This window comes from Phaethon aethereus (assembly GCF_964289735.1).
Source record: "Phaethon aethereus genome assembly, chromosome: 12".
Classification (NCBI taxonomy): Eukaryota; Metazoa; Chordata; class Aves; order Phaethontiformes; family Phaethontidae; genus Phaethon; species Phaethon aethereus.
In genome coordinates, this window is record NC_138588.1 from 4326333 (window position 1) to 4338510 (window position 12178).

The window sequence follows — 12178 nt, forward strand, 5'->3', positions numbered from 1 at the left end:
AAAGATGTGCAAGCATAAAATAATTGCAGTTAGGAACCAAGTATTTTCATTAATACTACACTCATATGTTTGTTCCAATTGAATAAACTCCCAACTAGTTTGCTAGATTCTACCTACAAAGTACAGATTTAAAATGACCAATAATTTCATACACTTTCAACAGGATGTCTTAAAAATTTACCGTTGTCAAAGGGGGTGCTGCTCATCACTAAGCTTTAGGCCTTGAGTTATCTGAGGTTTCAAAAATTTACCCACAAAGTTCTGGTAAACGCCATTCATTATTTTAGGAAACCTTATAGAGAAATCGCTTTGTGTTTCCTGTTTGTCTTGTAAAATATCATCACAATAACAAAACCATAAGAATATCCAGCTTCTGTTCCTAAACTAAATTACATCTCATTTCGTAGGACAATATTCGGAGCTTTATTTGGAACCACAAGGAAGGAGGAAAGAGGGAATATCTTTATTTAAAAAGGATAAAGACCACAGAAAATATTTTTGCAACAGAACTACTTCACAGCTACCAAACACCAATGAATAATTAAGATATTCACATAGTTACTCTTCCTATGATAACCTGCAAGTTATACATTTTCCATTAACAAGTTACCTGTTCAGCACTTGTTTCATTTGGTAAATTGTTTCAAAAGATAAAGGTGCATGCAACTTGAAAAGCCAGTGTGCTATCATAATATTTTAATCTTGTACTAATGAACCAAACTGACTTCTAAAACAAAAGTTAAATGCGTTTTCAGTAAAAGATTTCTAAGCCATATTCCAAACATAGTGCATCAACTGTAGGATAACATTAATTCAACAAAACTGGAGAACAATCGACAATAAATAGCCTCTAGAATGTCAACTATATACTAGAATGTATAAATATGAAATAGGTACAGCTTATTCTATTACCACCTAATATTCATTAAAATATAAGGGGTAAAACCAGGCACAACATTAGCTTATAACCTCTCTACCTTTCCAACCCAAAACGTCTTTTGAAATCAAGCCTTGCATATTTTATAATATGAGTGTCACAATGCCGTATCCTTGAGGCCATGTGTAGAAAGTGGTGCAACCACATCACCGTCAGACAGTTAATGAGCAGAGACAGCAAGAGGCGATTAGTCACAGGCTGCACTTCACAATCCATTTAATTTACACTGAGGAAACAACCATGACATTCTAATGCAGCTTGGGAGAAGAAAAAAATAAATAGGTGGAGGAACATCACAAACTGAAGGGATGTCATTTTGTATTTACCTGATATCAACAAAGGCCTGCTTTGGTAAAACATCATAAAATGCCCAACAGTATTTAGAAATACTACTCCATGGAATTTCAGATCAAATCAACACTAAGATTACACGATGTCCATTGGTCAACAGGATATGCACTAGACATTCTTTATACATCAAAACACTTCAGCATTGCATTCCTTTTATTTTCCTCAAGAAAAAAATTTTTTGCAAGGTGCTGCTATAAAGGTATTAATAGCTAGCTAAGGCCAGATGAACAAGCCTCCACACAACCAATAGCACACAGCAAATATTTTACATGGAAAGCAACAGCTGCCATATAAATTTACATCTTTTTTGTTAAAAAAGCATTCACCATCATAACTAGCACATATGCACAGCCACCACATGCGAGACCAAAGGTCCATCTGGTCCAGCATTTTATCCATGGCTATTAGCAAGTATCACTGAGATGGTAAAGAAGGGACATGGGAATAGAATAAGCATATACCACTAAAAAGGAATATTTATTAAGCATTTCTCCAGATATTCAGTGATTTTTGAATTAGGAACTTCTGGAGTCATATATGGAATCTCAAATTTAAAGTTGTTGTTCAGCAAATCTTCTTCCAGGAATATTACTTTTGAATCTGTGTAAATTCTTAGCACTCAGAAGCAAGGAGGTCTACATCTTAGTTATGCACCAGAATAGAAGGTATATTTAAGACACATTTAAGCCTGATCCTGCTAATTGTATTTGGTACCTACAGATTTTTAGTTATACGAGGCAGTAAACAGTCACCTTCACCTTTCATGTTAGTCCTGATTTTTATGCCTATATTGTATCTTCCTTCAGTTACTTTTACTCAAAACTAAAGAATCCTACTCCAATCAGCCACTTCTTACACAAAAGCCATTCTCTGCCCAGCCATCCTGTCCTCCTCTCTACTCTTTCCAGTTAACACATTGTTCTTTCTGAAACAGGAGGACAGGCAGTATGCACAGTATATAAGATATGAGGTAAACATAATTTTATGACAACCTACTATAAATTTATAGAGGCATAGCAAGGTTTTATGTTCTACTGCATTAGACATACACCTAGGCAAATTCACTCGTTATCAATTTTTTCCTAAGGAAATAGACCTATGCTCCAGAGCACAATTTTAAAACCCCTATGTGGGACACTTTCTTCATACAGACCTACCTCATTCATTCATCTCTTCAACCTTCTGCAACAAATATTCAAAAGCAAGTCTATGCAATGAGGAAAATAAGGAGCTCATGGGAGAACCGGGTAGAGAGGCAGAGAAATATGACATGAGATTATGCAATATATATATTTAAGTATACAAAATACGAGATGCACAAACATTTTCCATCAGCTAATGGAAGAAGCAATAGCAGGGAAACACTATTATGTGCTTCACATACCATCACACAAAGGGAAATGGGAAAACTGACAGTAATTTTCATCAACATTTTGTTAGAGTTTTGGGGTGTTATTTCAGGTCTTTTAAAATTAGTATGCTCTATTAGGCATAAATGCATCAACACATTTCCAATTTGCGACCTCTGTTTTACCCTCTTTAATCAGTCCACTGTTGCCTCTCATCTCAGGTCTGCTACTTTCTTCAATCTCAAGCACTTTTCTCACTTAGCAAATTCCAAATTCCCATCTGCATGTCTCTGCCCATCTGGGTCCATGCAGCAACAGCCTCTCCTTCCTCTCCACAGGTTGCTATGGACACCAGAAACCTGCCTTTGAAACACATTTGCCAAAGGCAACCCAGCTCTGAAATACAGCATCCCTTCCATTTTGAGGTCACATACAAGATGATTTTCAAAGTGAAGAACTGGAACAGAAGTTTGGCATGAGCTTAGGGTAGAAAGAATCTTGACACTAACCACAAAATCACAGTAAATTGTGCAGTAAAAAGCCACTTTTCATACATGTTCAGAACATCCAAATGGGAAGTTACCACCAATGGCAAACACACATTACATTTCTCATGGGAGCAATGACTTTTCCTTTTTCTAATCCTTGATCACGTCAGAGTTGCAGTTTTATTTTCTTTCCTGACTAGCAACAAAACTATGTAAGATACAATATAAGACTGTGCTCACTATATAGTTATATCAAAAATGTAATTAGCAAAGTTTTAACTTTGCTAATTCATAGCTGCATTGCAAATATACTTCTGTAAAATTCTAAAGTTAAAGCTGTTTCATCCAGATCAAAAAAAATCTTTTGCCCAAATAAAAGAAAATTAGCAGACTTATGAAGATCAACACACATTTATTTCTGAAAATAAATATGAAACTAATGTTAAGTAACCTTGCCAAAAGGTAAAGTTCTAATTCTTTAAGTGACAGAATCAAATTACAGCCACCAAAACTGCTTTATATTACATTCATGAGCAAACAGAAGCAAAAACTTTTTTCCTTTTCTTTTTTTTTTTTTTAAAGAATTCAGGCATCTGTTAAACAAAACAGTAAGAACAAGCAGAGAAAAAGAAGTAAGAAAACCATGTGCTTCATGATACGCTTCAAACAGAAAATAATGCCAGCTTGCAGTAATAGCAAGAAAAAACGTATTTGTATCTCTCCGCATAAAAGTCTCTATTACCGAATAAAAGAAAACTTTATTCCAAATTTTCTGGATTTATTCCCTTTCCCAACACATGTGAAAAGGCCACACTAAATACTGAAAGATAACAGAACAATACGCGAAAGTATACCCTCATGACTGCCTATTTTCAGCAACTCGGATCAGTCCGTTTGTTGTCAAGGTTGCTTACGGTTTCGTTAATAGCAAGGAAACTTTAAAAGCAAGGAAACTGTATTCAATCTATTTAAAAAGATTCTTTCAAATTATATCTCTGCAGAACTCCACAAGGTTTTGAAGCCTTCTGGCAGAACAGGTTAGGAAAAACTGTGTCAGAATTGTACTCCTTCCATTTGTTTTCCTTTTACTTCCCTCTGCCTCTCTTTGTTTTCTTGGAACTTCTGTTTCACCATCACAGTTACAGGTTACATTTGACAGTAACTATCTCATCACAGTTCATTTACTGCAATGCACACAAAGAAATGAGTGTCATGACGTCAGATAATTTGCATGACAACTCTCAAAAGCCACAGCTGCATGAAAACATTGCATAGATGCATCTTACACTGATAAGCCTTAGGTAAGGCTTACTAAATAGCAGACAATAATTTTGACTATATCAAGGTTAATAGGTCTTTTTCTTGTCTTAAGAGCCTGTGCAGATATTTTTGTAGATTCGGCCCCTAAACATAACCTGATGCACAACCAAATCAAGGCTGAAGTGCACACTCACGGGTAATTCTAACACTTTGCATGCTTACCAAGGATGTGACCAGAATATAAATAATCCCATACATATCAAGATGGAGATAAGGCCAATCACCACGTGTTGACTGTTTTACATTAACAAGGCAGATAACAGAGCATCTCATTCTTCCATTGTACCTGTAACCATGTAAGTGTCAGAATCACAGAATAGTTTGGGTTGGAAGGGACCTTTAAAGGTCACCTAGTCCAGCCCCCTGCAATGAGCAGGGACATCTTCAACTCCCTCCCTGCCCCATAACTCTAAGTGGAAATAGCTAGAAAAAATTAACAGTCACATCATGTCTTCAGCAAATTAATTAGTGGAAGTTTCATTCAAAGGTTCTCAGGCTCCATTTCACTGTCCAGAAGTAAGAGATAGGAACATTTTCTTCTTCATAACCTCAAAGAAAATGCAAACCCATATAAAGTAAGTATACAACTCCAGACACCTTTTTTCTAGCTCCCAAACTAATTCTACAAAATATGTTCACTCAGATTTGGATCTGCACTGAAACATGTTGAAAGCCACGGGATGTTATTACTGTGCTCTAGACATTCTACCAGCCCTGCTCCAAAAACTCAACGCTCCCACTTTGAAGCTAATTTTAAAATTAAGATATCAAGCAAAGGGACTCCATCTATCTGTGTGTTTTCACTTAACAAAGATCACACTCAAGATTCTTGCTGGGGTTTTTGCAGAGGTGTGTGCAAAAACAGCAAAAAAAAAATGTTTCCTACAGCCACATTTCTATAGCCCTGTCATCATATATTTTACATTACTTAGAGCAATGTAAGTGTAAAACAATAGCATGGCCTACTCCTTCAAAACAAGACTACATGTTGTCATTTATCTCACACTTCCTGCTGTACCGCAATATTAGGAAACAAATCTTTTTTCCATCCTCAGTTAGAAGCCATTCTTCTACATCCAAGTAGAGCCTTACAGTAAATGAGAATGGCTTCAGAGCTCCAAGGTCCTCAGCTAACAAGTGATACACAAGCATTGTTATAAAACAATAACACAACCCTTAGCCAAAATAACTTTTTTTTTTAAGAGTGGGACAACATAAAAAACAGGAAGCCATAAACAATCCTTTATTGATATTCTTTTTTATGTATCATAAAACACTTGTTTCTTTCAGCTGGGAAGAACAATGCACATCTTTGGTACTAGACCATTTAAGTAAACTGTACTTCTAAGAGTGAATTTGTGGAGTTTTGCAACTAAAGGTGGTCCTCAGTTTCCACATTAAAATCAAATCTATTTTTGAGCTTCTAATTTGTAAGTTACACAGCCTTTCAAATTAAGTTTTGAAGGCGTATTAGAAAAGATCTCAAAGTACTTTCAAAAAAATGTGGTCTTACTGAAGAACTGCAACTTCCAAACATTACTTATATATTGTTGCTCAAAATGGCTTTTTCTGCCATTCTTTTCCATGCAGTAAGTCCCATCTAAAATGAAGCTGAATAGCCATATTTTCTTGCAAACAGAACTACATAAATCTAAGCTGTATGAAAAAATAAACTAAGATTCAGACGCTTGTTTTTAAAACAAGGTTTATTAAAAAATAGAAAGTGCATTCTAGGAGTAAAGAAAGATTTTTCCCAAGCTGACAGACCAAACAGTTTTCGAGAACTATCAGCATCACTTATGACAGTACATGCACTTCTACATAATATGGCAGATGTGGCCTTGTCCAGGATCAAGGACAGTCACGAATTCTGCTCTAGTTAGTTATTTAAATGTGCTCACATTTCAATTAAATTCAATACCAAAATTTTTTTCACACTGTTACACTGCTATGAACTTTTTTTCTTGACCTGCTGATTAAGTCCAAAAAATATCTATCATGCTATTCTGAGCATTTAAACTCTCTAGAAAAAACAGCCATTATCAAGCTATCTGTAGAAGCATACATCTTTACCACATATTTTCAAGTGACATTACATACTATTTTATTATTCCCACACATAAATTTGGGTTGGTATTTTCTAAAATAATTTATCTTTGCATTCTCAATAACATATTAGAATGCACTTGGAAAACAGGATCTGGAAAGCGATGAGCTAACAGTGGCAAAAGAAGACCACAGAAAGAGAACTAAACTTTCAATACTGGATTAAAATCCAATTTTAGATAGAAGCAGAACTTACTATTTTAAGTAATCACAAGAATTCTGTTGCCAGACTTCTACAAACAGATTAAGATGATAACTGCATGACTGAATAGCAGTCTGAAAACATGGTCTGGAGAGTTTCTCAAGAAACTTGTTCCTAATTTATCATATAATTTGTCAAAAGATGTGACTTTTCCATGGTATACAAACATAGCCACAAGGAGGGTTCTGAACACTATCAACAAAACAAAACCCAATATTTAGAAGCTATGGCCAGAAAGACTAATTTCCTAGTGAATGAACTATACATTTTCGAACAACCATGTTTGATCATTTTGGTTAGTTTGATCACCATTTAAAATCTTTTGACCAGATAATCCTTCTTTCTTTTTTTTCCATTTATAGCTCTTGGAAAACTAATTAGCTAGATACAGAAATCTAAACTTAAGTTTAGATACGATTGCTCTGTAACAAAACAGAAAGGCATTGGCAGGTATTTAATCAGTTTAAAACTCATTACATGTTTCATAACTTTCACAACAACAAAATGCAACTAAAAGCATTTAAACACAGGTTTTAAACCCATAGATCTCTGTGCAACATAAGCTACATAAGGAAGGTTTCTTTCCTGAAGTAAAATATACATATAAAATATACTCAATGTTTTTCAAGATCAAAACCATCTGCCTCAAGTATATTATCAACCTGTAATGGCTTTGGAACTTAACTACCATGTAGCAAAAAAAAAAAAAAAGGCTGAGCCACATGTCATCTTAACTCCTTTCTGCCTCAAAAGAAGGGAACCAGCTGCATGCACCTTCCAAAACACTGGTAAGAATGTGTCTACTAGAGATAGCTTTAGATTACATACCATTTCACTCACAATAAAAAACTGCTACAGAAGAGCCCTCCTCAGCTACAGAAGTCAAAACAGAATCCTGTGAAATGAACTTTTTACATTCATCGGGGGGTGGAGGGCGGGCAGAAATCACTGAAACCATGTTGTTATTCTCAGCTGGAAAATAATTTCTGTTCGTTAAAACTGTTCTAATGATTCCAGTAAGAATCGGCTGAAAAGACACCTTCAGAAACACTGGTATAACTAAATAACAAACACTTAATAGTGTGGACAACTTAAAGGTTCATGTTAATGTTTTTCTTCATCTTGCAATGAGAGAATACGATACATACACAGGACTGTTCAGGTTCCAATTAATCTATTTGCCAAACAGAATGGAGCTTTCTACTGGTTTTGCAACATCTTAACACTTCATCAATCTTCCTCAGGCTCACTGATGCATCTTTAGATAACACTCAAAACGTGTTACATAAAGCCATGACTTAACTTAGCAGTAAGAAAAAGTATTATCATTGGGAAATCTGTTTCCAGAAGTCTTCATATTTCATCAGTTACCACAGTGACGCTCAAGCTTTAATTACTGCTATCTTGGCTCATTACTTTTCCCATCTCAATTTAAGTTTATCAATAGATTAGAAGAATACAGATAATCTTATCTGGTCTAAGAACATGCATTTGGCAAAGGTACAGCTCATTATCAAAGTTCTCACAATACCTCTGCCTCACTTGTCACATCTATATATATCTCTACGGAAAGGAGAAGATCAAATGGGAGTATGTAAAGTGAATGAGACTGGGGACCACAAGGGGACAGAAGATGTTTTCACAGTTACAACAGCTTGAATACTGTTCTAAAGTACTGAACTGATTTGGTCAGATTTCTATGAAATTCTAGACAAGCTGCATCACCTGTTTTTTTCATATATGTGATCACTCACCGCTTTCATCATTTTACAGATAATCAAATTGAAAGCTTTGCTCTGACTTTTTAAACACGGCCATGCCAGGCTGAATACAGTGGAAGCAGCACTTTAAACATAAGAAACAGCACGTCAAAGTAACCTTAAAAATTCAGGTTGCTGGCATTTCTATTTGGACATCTTTATCCATAAGGAGTATTGTCCTTCTTTTTGCCCCTTAAGAACTACATGATTTAAGAAGATCACCTTTTCCGAGCACTGATTTTTTGTGAGTTTTTTGGTTTGTCTTTTTTTTTTTTTGCTAATTTTACAACCATTTAGAACCTCAACAAATAACCTATATATGTATAACTGAACATAAATCAAAAACTAGACAAAAAATATCCCTCTGTGTAAGTTCTGATGTATCATAACCACATCTTACAGATAGATTACATGGCAAAAAAAAACACACCTGAAAGGAACATCACAAAAATAAAAATGCAACTTACTACTTTTACACATAGTTTAAAAATAAACAAGGTGCCAACTGAGCTAACTCAAACAGGATCCTGACATAAGATTTAAAATTTATAGATATGAAGCCAGGAAGAAAAAAAATATTCAGAACACAGGACACACTGTAGGGCAATGTTAAGAGATTTATTACTCTCATCCTTCAAATACTCTTTAAAATTGTATTCAAATTTTGCAGGCTGCAATTCAGTTTCCTTGTAGCATATGCCAAATAAGCAATTCTCCAGTTAAGTAAAACAGTGTCTGTTCTCAGTATATTAAAACTGACTGTTTCCCAAGGCAAGAGTAGAAACCATAGCAGATTTTTCCTTAGGAAGCATGTAAATAAAAGGCACTTGATTGCCTCCGTTTTTTAGTTTCTTCTACTGGAAAAAACAAAGCACATAAATTATGAGGTAATGTTATTTAGCACTCGTTTTACCTGGTGAAGAAAAGCGTACTAGCTTGGTACTTCATCAAACTGATTCTGTGATTGCAGCAAGACTCAGTGAAGTTCTGAACACGTGTAAGTGACTAAACCTCTAGCAATTCATATTTACTTTTTACAAAGAGGAAAACTGTCCACTCTGCCTACAAAGTACAAACTGTTGAGGTAATGCAACAAACAGTCGCATGACAGCAACTTCAACACATGTTACTGAACAAATATTACAGCCATCAAAAACATTTACAGCTGACTTCAGGAATGTAATGGGATACAAAGGCAGCCATGGCTTTCACATGGCTCTGCTTATACCTTCTCCTACAGAGAGCTTCCTCAAACCAGAGTTCAAACTAAAAAATGCTAGATTTTATTAAAGTTATTAACACAGGACAAATGTGAGTAGATGACAGAATGGGGATATAGAAAGATTATAAACAAGAGTCCTACTTGCAAGACAGGTCTTTGCTTCTGAGTCTGGCTTCAGTCAACAGTGGCTTTGTGACACAGAGCACTGTATGCTCCCATTTTGTACTTGGGAAATTTCTTCCCAAGGTTTAGCTCATTCTTAATGACCTGCTTCTTCCTGATCCTATAGATTAGCTTTTCTTCATGCTCCCTCTGCACAAGGTGCAGGCTCCAAGCTTCTTGCCCAACTCCCTTTTTCTCTCCCTTTTTTTCTTTTTAAACCTGCTATGACAGGTAGTCTCCACAAGCATTTCCCTCCTGAAGCATACTCTCTGTCATACCAAATACACACTCCAGTCTTCCAGAGGATTCCACATGATCCAAGCATCCCCCCTTTTAAAGTCAACAGGACGGGAAAACAGAGAACAAATAGAAGATATCTCACACATCAAAGAATCTATCAGAAGCTTTAAATCACTGAGCAATTATCCAGGAAGCTTTTTTGATAATTTATTCGATGTCTGTTTAAATGACAGCATGCAGTCATATTGTTGAAGTGCAACAGTTATAAACCAGACAGACACGACAATATAATGCTGAAAACTGCCTGCATACCTCAGTAAGACATTCAGCAAACCATAAAGACGCCTACACATTTCTAACAAAGATTAGTGGTAAGACTCTTTTTCTGTGGCTGCCATAGCTTTTGTTCAAAACTCAGTCTCTTCTTTTAAAATTCAGACACACCACCAGCTCAAGCCTCTAAACAAAAAAGTAAGAAAAGTTACACTGTACTTCAGAGAGATTAAAAACATATTTTAGTGCATTATTCCCTTCCCTGCATCCTTTTAAGCAAATAGGTATTTTATATTTAAGTAAAATAAAACACCATTACTGTTGGTGGGGGTGCTACAGCAGATTGTACGGCAGGTCCTTTCCAAACACGTATGGAGGCTGTTTCTTTACAATGTAAAGGCATCAGAATCTGAGGCAGACAGGCGGCAAATAATAAAAGCACATATAAGTGAGATTTCTCAGCTACCTCCCAGAAGTGATATATTGGAAAAAGATTAACTGCAGGCAGAACATACGCAACATCAATGAACTCAGGAAGACGGTGCTAGGCACCCACAATCAAGCAGCAGTCCGATTCCCACGAATTCTCTAATTTCAGCAGCCACTTTTAAAAGCAGTCTAGAATGAAACTCCTTACAACCTAAAACATTTTATTTATCCAAGTACCTCATAACACTCTCCTTCCCCCTGCCATGGCTGGTGTTACTGCCCTCCATTTGAATGTCTATAGTCTTGAAAGCAATCACAAGCTAAGACTGTCCAAATTAAGTACAGGGCAGGTCATTAAAAACAAAAGTTAACTACATTAAGGTACATACCCCAACACCTAAACATACTGTAGTAAACTCAGTTTCTACTGAGAAAAGAAGTAAGAGTATTATTCAGAATATTTTCTGCTCCTGCATATAAAACTCTTCCTTTATTGGCAGGTAGTAGCTGGTAGTCTGGGCATTCCTATGTCATTAATAGAACATTAACCTAGCCACATTGATTCACTTGCACAAATGTTATCTAAGCTACACTCACAGTACACTGAATCTTCAGATAAGAACTGTTCTCTGAATAGAAACGTAATTCTAAAACTAACTTTGCAACTGTTTTTTTCCTTAGCAATGCCAACAAGCCAGCTTACATAGTCAGCTAATATGGCTTAGCTGATGAGTGGAAGTTCATGATGCTACAGTAACTCCATTACTTGCTATACCTGAAAGGCAGAGAAAATTATAACATTAATTATTTCACCTTTCTTGCAGATTGCTGCAAACAGAAAACTTAAGTCATTTGACCTTTACTAACATTACTGCTTCACAGCAATGTTACATGATTCAAGTGGTGGATAGCAAGATGCATTAAAATATCTGCTTCAATAGCTTCTGGAATGAAATATTCAATGACTAAAAGACAGCAGTCTGACCAATTTGTTCCCATGATTGTATTAAAAACAGAAATCCTCAAAAGCTAAAAAATATTTCAATCTCTCTTCCTGTCAACAAACCCTGACATATCTTACATGAGTAGAGCCACTAAAAAAGTCTGAATAAGAAGATACAGCCGACAGGCATTTAAGTGAAGGCCCAGTAAAATTTAATTGAGGTCCCAAGCAAGAATCAATTAAGTGATCCAAACATAAATATAAAAAGCCCTTCTGATAAACTACTACATCACTGAAGAGTTAAACAAGAGCAAGGAGTATTGAGAAAAGCAAGATATCACAAAAGCTGGACCTTAATGTATTTGAAAGGCAGCTGGCATATTTTCAATTGCATTA